Below are 7,926 nucleotides of genomic sequence, written 5' to 3'. Positions count from 1 at the left end.
GGAACATGAACTCAAATTTGAATTTGAAGAGTATACCAAGCTGTTATCATTGAGGTCCCTTTTGAACTAAATTTGTAAATTGGCGGATGAATCCCGATGTGTTGCTAGTAACAAATGAGGGATACCACAAATTCAACATGAACAAAATAAAAGACTTTGTCAGTATATAGATTTACCTTTCCACCTTATTAGTAGAATCAAGATAACCCAGGCAACTAACAAGATAATGCATATGGCTAATCTTCAACTCATAATTTGGTGGAAGATGATATGAATTTTCTTGTGAGATACATACAACGAAATCGATGAAATTTACCAAAAGATCATTCACAAGGATTGACGTTCTATATTTGAGGATCTAGCCATCGCTCTTCGATATCTGTAAGACCTTTTCGTGCCCCGACGATTTGGATGGAGAATTTTTATTGTGTCTACAAAGTGGTATGTAATTTCCCTTGGTTCTAAAGAGGTATGACATGATAAACGATAAATCTACTATGTGACTTAGAGGGATAATGTCTTTGATGATAGAAGGGATTTTTTATTTCCACATGTAAGCATGCCCCCATAATGAGTTACTACGTGAGAGTATGGGGCATGATCTCATTTTCAGGCTTGTCTTATGAGAGTCCCTCACATTCCTTTAGAATGTTTGGGTTGGGCTTGAAAAACGTGTCCATCTTGTTGAATAGATAAATATTGGGTTAAAAAAAAGTTTAATAAAATTGTTTGAACACTCACCCATTAAAAATATATTTAATACATTATTAAAATATTTATAAAAATTCAACAAATTTTTGTTCTTTGAAATAATATTTTGTCAATAGTTGACTAGTTGTTTCCCTAGTGTTAGTTGTATGTGATCATGTGCTTTTGGTTTAAAGGTGACATTGACGTGAAGTGGATATATTGATAGATAAAAGTTAGATCTGATTACCTAGAGATACCTCTAAATATGAAGCAAGAGTTAATAAGTTCTTGGATTTTGCATTTTTCTCGTTCAAGGTTCGATAATGCGATCCAATGTCCTTGCGTCAAATGTCTCAACATGTTGGTAAATAAAAGTGAAAACGTGCATGGTGACTTATTATGGTATGGGATAAAGAAGATATATATACATTGGACACGTCATATGAGACATTCGAAAATGAATATAGAATTGATGAGTCCAAAGAGGGTGATGATATGTAATGATATGTAAGGAATGTTACAAGATGTATTTGAAATCCTAAACTCTGATTGTGAAGAGGTTAATGAGTTAAATGACGACGGTCCACATGAGCCAAATGAGGATGAAATAAGTTTTATAAAATGTTGAAAGTTGTCGAAACTAAGTTATATTTAGGTTGTACTAAATTTCTGAAACTATCTTTCATTGTAAAGTTGTTACATCTGAAATATCTTAATGGATGGAGTAATAAATCATTTGATATATTACTCAAATTGTTAAACGATGCATTTCCTACTGGTGAAAAATTGTCAAAGAATTATTACAAATCGAAGAAGATCATGTGGGAACTTGTCTTACATTATAGGAAGATACATTCGTGTCTGAATGATTGCATGCCATACTCGAAGGAGCATGAGAATGCAAATGAATGCGTAATATGTGGTGAGTCTAGATGGAGATCAATTGGATGCTAGTCAACTGAGCAACCTTCCTGTTTGTTTACAAAAGACAAAAAAATAGTTGCAAAGATTTGCGTCATTTTTCGTAAAAAAATCGAGGTTTAAGAGGTGGTTTATGTCTTCACAAATAGTTAAGAATATGAGATGACATTCCGATAGTCGTATAAAAGATGACGTGTTGAGGCATCCGGATGCACTACGTGAAAATTCAGAATTTTAATTAAAAAATTTGTTGGGCGCGGCCCGACGAATTTTAAAACTAAGAAACCACGGCCTATGGACCACGTTTCCGGTCTCACTCTCACGGTCTCTCTCTTGATCTCCTCTCTCTCTCACTGTATCTTGTTCTCTCTGTCTCTCACTGTACTCTCGAACGACCTAGCTCTTTCTCTCTCTCTCTCTCTCTCTCGATTGATCGATCTCTCCATCTCTCTCTCTCTCTCTCTCTCTCTCTCTCTCTCTCGATTGATCGATCTCTCCATCTCTCTCTCACAGTCTCTCTCGATCGATCGATCGATCGTCCTCTCCATATCTCTCTCACAGTCTCTCTCTCTCTCGATCTTATATTCCCCTCTATCTGATCGATCGATTTCTCGATCTGTCTCTCTCGATAGATCTCATCTCCCACTCTATTTGATCTATCGATCTCGATCTACATCTGATCCTCGTTCTCTCTGTATATCATCGCTACCTGTCTCTGATAGCTCGAAGTGACCTATCGACTTCAGTCCGCAAAGGTTTGTCTCTCCTCCATTGACAAACCCTCCAAATCTCTTCTCTGTTTGATCTCAAGATTAGGTTTAGGATTTCATGTATTTTTAAGTTCGTTAATAGAGGTATCAACCTGTTTCTGGTTTCTCCTGCAGTGGTTGTCCATTTAAGGGCAACTGGAGATGTTCCGATACTTAAGTAAGCCAAGTTCAAGGTATTTATTCTTCCTTTCCAAATTCATAGTTATCTGTATATCATCATGATTCATGATTGAGGTTTACTTTTGCTTCCAATTTTCTTAAATGTCTGAGAATTGGGGATGTTTGAACTTAATTTTTGGAACCCTAAAATCATTTATTTCTCAATTTGATAGTTGCAAGTTGTAACAATCAACAACCCTGGATAGATTCCAACAAAGTTTCATTATTCACTTTAATTCTAAAGAAAATTTTAGAATGCTAACCTTGATTAGATTAAAAAAATGGTTAATTAATCCGATTGTGGCAATTAGCTGATCAGTTTACATTGATCTTGAAAATCTTCCAAACTGGATCATTAGAAATTTCATTAACAATGTGCCTATGCCTGCTAATAACTATTGGATTGGTAGATAGTGGGATCGGACAAATTTGCCAAAGTAATTGAATTTCTTCGTCGACAAATTCACACATTGGTAATTTTTTTTTTCCTCTCTGTTTTTCCTGAAAATGTAGCATAGTACTAATCACCTATTCTGATCCTAACTAATTTTCCTTCACTCAACAGTTCGTGTATGCTAACAGTGCCTTTTCACCTAACCTTGACGAATTGGTGATTGATTTGCATAACGTAAGTTCTTGTACCACTTTGACCTAATATGAGATCACAACATTATTTTCTCTATTTGCTTCTCATATATGTATTTATACATGTTGGTTAGCTTTTGCTTCTCATGCTTGATATGTTTTTGTAATTCTTGGGAAAATTGCATAGAAGGACAACTTCTTCAAAGTTATGGTGACCAAGGATAGTGAAAGTGGAGTTCTTTTTTGGTCTCAAATCCTACTGTTGATTCCCATTTTGGCGTCCATTTTCTCATTTCTCTTTTCTAAACAATTTTTTGAAAATAAAATATAATTTATGTAAAATGAAAAAGATAGCTTTGTTGCCTCGTGTCTGGGGTTATTTTAGCTTAAATAGTACAATTTAATTTTCTGTTTTTATTTTTAGTTTCCCCTATCCTACGAAGTATGCTAAGCCCCATTGTAGACTAAATAACATAAACCATTGCATCACTTTTCCTCATATGTAATGGATGATTCTTTTCCAAAGTGAGTCTATCTCTCTTCTTTCTCTCTCTAGTTGGTAGATCCATAACATTGTTCAAATTGTTGACGATGAAATCCAGAGTTTCTGATTCCACAAAATATATTAATTTTGAATCTATAGCTTGGTTGCATATGTTCAACAATTAGTTGGCTGCTTTTTTGTTATATGTTTGGGAAATGATTTATAATGGCAAATCAATTTTCTAAATACGATGAGTTTTGGTTGAACATATATCTTAAAAGTTCCAAGTACACTTTCTATAATTTTTTGTTCCTCATGTGACAGGGAATCCAACCTCCTTCAACTAATGACAAATTAGTATCATCCGGTAAACCCCTGTTCCTTATATTCTCTGCATTCATGCTACCTTCTTCAAGAAATTCATAAAAAAAATTTCTTAATACTGCTAAATTTTTTTGTTGGAAACTAGACTTACATGTATGTGCATTAAGGATTTTGCATGGCACTTAAACCATTGTCTTTTTCATTTATTGGTTTATGTTGAACTATAGAAACATTCTCTTTGTAGCATCATTATTTCCCTCAGTTGGCAAGCTCTCACTAAAGTAGTATGGTATTAACTTGCATGGGGTTTATGTGATCAATGCACAAAGCTATGTTCCTGGTAGGGTGTTGGTTGGACAACGAGTATTCAATCTTTACTTAACCACTGCAAATATATGAGCATAACCTCTAAGTTGGAAACTAGGTTCCCTATGACTTCTTTCGAAGAGTTGGAGTTACAATTAGTTTACTTGAATTGTTTGAAGAAATGAACCTTGCCTAAGCACATTTTTAGGTGTTCTTGCTATTTTTCGTAAGAAAAATCCAAAATTCAAAAAGAGCTTGTTGGTTTGCATTTCTCTTCAGGCTTTTCAATCATAGTTGTTCTAAATGTACTCATTTAAATAGCTTGTTGGTTTGCATTTCTCTTTTGGCATTGTTAATGAAGTTTTGAATTTTTTAGGAAATGGGTTCTTAATATCCTCTCTTTTTTGTTTAGAATACTTGTTTCGGGCCTTTGGATCGATCTCTATTGTTAATGGAGTCTTGGGTGTTCTTGTTTTTAATCTTGAGGAAATGGGTTATCTGTTTTTTATTTGGATCCCCCTTTTCGGGTCTTCGGATCGATATCTTCCTTATCATTGTTAATGAAGTTTTGGGTATTCTTATTTTTTTGAATTTTATGAAGGAGTTCTCATCTGTTCTTGGATTGAGTTTTTGGGCCTCCGGATCGATTTATTCTTTGTCCTTGTTATTGGAGTTTTGGGTCTTGTCTTGTTTGTAGAGGTTGTTAATGGAGTTTTGTTTGTTCAAATTTCTGTCCAAGCTCATAGATCTAAATATTCATGGGTGAGTAATTATTTATTTTACACATTCAAAAAGTAGGGAAATACATCTCTCTTATTTAAAATGTAGATAGATAGCTGAAACTGTTCTACGTAGATAAAGGTACATTTATTTATCAATCTCAATTTATGCAACTCTATTTAAGTTCATTGAGTCCAAAACCACTTAGGCTAGCATAATTTTTTTTCTGATCCCGGCCTTAGTTTTCACTTGAAGATGGAAGTGATGATCCAACTTCCATCATGAGGTATGTTTTTTGTACTAAATTTCTAGATAACTGCATTGATGCTCCTCCGACATGCATGATCTTGGTTCTACACAAAATAATCAAAGGGCACTGGTTTAAGCCATTCTTTTTCACAAAATAATTGAAGGGCACTGGTTTAAAAGTATTGCACATACTTTTGTGTTGTTATCTTTATTCTTGTATGTTCAACTGATCATTAAAAATCTGTCGACGTTTCAATTGCACTAAACGAGCCATCATTTTCACAAATTGAGAAAATACTTCTGAAACTTAATTTTGAAGAGATTCATCTATATCTATAAAGATGGTAGTCAACATGTTTATAAATCTTCTCAATACAAACAGAATTGCAGTTATCATGTGAAACAAAACAACATGAAAAATATACCATGCTTGCATCTATTTCAACGTGAAAAATATACCCATTGCATATGTTAAGATGGTAGTCTAATTTTTTTGTTAAAGACTTAAAGAAATTCTGCAAGCCAAAATCATATCATGTCCAGAATGCAATGGGTTTGAGTGCCCAAGAACACCTTCATGTGTTGTGTTTTTAAACTTGGATCATGGTTCAACTAAATTTTCTTCTATGTAAGGTGTTTCCATGGGACAATAGACTTCTAATGTAGAGTGTAGACACATGTTTACTTTCATTCCTAGTGTTTGTACCAACATAAATAGACTTATTGACTAATGCTTGACAATATCAACACCTTATATTTGGACTCCTGTTTGTGGTTCTCATATGGATAACATTCTGCACAATCTGACTGTACAATTAGCTGTTCTCAATATCATGATGATCATTAAAACAGGGAAAAAAAATCAGTCTATTCTAATCTTGATTGAGCTTGTTAGGTTAACAATGGTCTTTCTCTTTCTTGATGAATTTAGTTTCTTCTCCATTACTATATCTATCTTTCTATTTATATAGTTAATCTTATTTGACTGCTCATTCTTGTGTGCTTAAGGGTGTTTCTGTCACTATACTCTTTGTCTTCTTGAATTGTTTAAGAAAATGAGTTTGTAGTAGGATATCTCATCTCGAGTGAAATATGTTTCATGTGGTGCTGGATGCTGTGCTTGTAATAGATGCAAGTGCAAATATGTGGCATGATTCTTTGGTTAAATTTTATGATTCTTTATAGATGTTATAATGTTGATAAATGCAGTTTTCTGTGCACAATTGTCTTCTCCATTTCTTTCTGTGCACAATAGTTGTAGCATTGCTTGTTTCATTTAAGAACAGGGGCACTTGGCATGATTCCTGCTAATACAAGTGGTTTACTATTATTGAAGTGAAGGTAACCTAAGTTGTCCATGCATGCAGGCCTTAGCTCAAGATCAGTTAAGAGCTTTGTTAGTGATGACAGAGGGATTGAATATGGACTTAAACATAGGAGTATATGATAGTGACACTTCTGAAGACGACAGGAAATGGCTCTGTGATAATGCTAGACAGGTATTTTTGTAAGTTAGGTTGCCTCAGATGGTATAGTTTTTATTTTCACCTAGCTGTTTAACCCTGCCAATACTTTGGAATATATTTAACTGTTCTTATTGTTTAAATTCTTGTCATTCTTTGGAATGTATTTATTTTTCGACATCCATGTAACAAGGGCATAGACAATGTGTCAAGGTGTCATGACATGGCACCATTGAGAACCCTGTAAATCTGACAGTTACACATCTATTATAATTTTAAGTATGTTTAACTGGAAAGTGCTTTCAGTAAGAATATAGATTAGGGAGGAGATTGCCCTTGGGTTATATTAAATGACGTAGCAAAAAAGAAAACAAAGATATAATTAGTTAATCACAATATTTTACCCTCAATTAGTGGAAGTCTTGTCCTTGAAAAGTATGTAGGAAATGATAGCTTTTTATTCAAGTGCATAAGCCAATGTATATGAACTATTTTGGTCAACACCATAAGAAAAACTTGACATCAGGCACTCGTTTTAAACTAGTAACCCCTCACTTTAGGACAATCAAAGGTTGAGTGTTGTTTTGAGTTACGATAGCAAGGCTCTTAATAGATTTATTCTTTAATTGTACCTTTTATTAAAGGACTTTTATAATCTCAACCCATGGTTGTTGACTTACTCTTTTCCAAAATAAAAGTTTATTGTTAGAATTTATTGCATGCACAATGGAATTATTCTGGGAATTATATGAACACATTGAGGTGTTTTGTCACATTTCTTTACCAAATGGAGATATTGTCTGCACTTTCCGTGAGCTTGGAGTTGATTCCTTATAGAATTTAACTGCAGGGAAATTTGGATCACACAAGCATGCTTAGTTGAGCAATCTCGAGAGTGAGTGATACAAGTTTGTTCCCAAGTTCTTATTTTCTTTCTGTGTTAATGTTTCTATTTTATAGATGGACTTAGTTATTTATGTTCCCAAGTTTGTTCCCTTTGGCTTTCTCATTGTTGAAATTGAGAGAATCTTGAAGAGTATTCCATGTTACTCAGAAACAGAAGAATCTAAATTGGTTTCAAAAACAGAATAATCTAACTTGTGGTAAACTCCAAGGTGTAACTAGGGAGAATCTTTTGAACCCATCAGTTCTGAATTCTTCCCATTCAATTAGTTTTAGCCATTATTGTTCGTTAAGCTAGTAGGATTTATTCAAGTTCTACTATATATGAGTTTTCACGTTAGTAAAATTATTC

General features: G+C 33.9%; 1 long non-coding RNA gene across 4 annotated transcripts; it reads left to right on the top strand.

The window, feature by feature from the left end:
- The first annotated feature begins 1,975 nt into the window (after positions 1 to 1,975).
- Positions 1,976 to 7,920, top strand: LOC147380652 (uncharacterized). 4 transcript variants are annotated; one of them, XR_015175201.1, is made up of 6 exons: positions 1,976 to 2,366; positions 2,496 to 2,554; positions 3,106 to 3,168; positions 3,934 to 3,976; positions 6,576 to 6,707; positions 7,522 to 7,920. It is a non-coding gene; the product is annotated as an uncharacterized LOC147380652 (long non-coding RNA). The 4 variants fall into 4 exon arrangements; XR_015175199.1 differs by lacking the exon at positions 7,522 to 7,920 and having other exon boundaries at positions 1,979 to 2,366; positions 6,576 to 6,849; XR_015175200.1 differs by lacking the exons at positions 3,106 to 3,168; positions 7,522 to 7,920 and having other exon boundaries at positions 2,033 to 2,366; positions 6,576 to 6,849.
- Positions 7,921 to 7,926: the final 6 nt, after the last annotated feature.

The sequence above is a fragment of the Akebia trifoliata genome, unplaced genomic scaffold, assembly GCF_017979445.1.
Source record: "Akebia trifoliata isolate Shusen 1 unplaced genomic scaffold, ASM1797944v1 Contig01155, whole genome shotgun sequence".
Taxonomy (NCBI): domain Eukaryota; kingdom Viridiplantae; phylum Streptophyta; class Magnoliopsida; order Ranunculales; family Lardizabalaceae; genus Akebia; species Akebia trifoliata.
The sequence above is the reverse complement of the archived record's forward strand: the minus strand, read 5'-3'. Positions and strand labels throughout refer to the sequence as shown.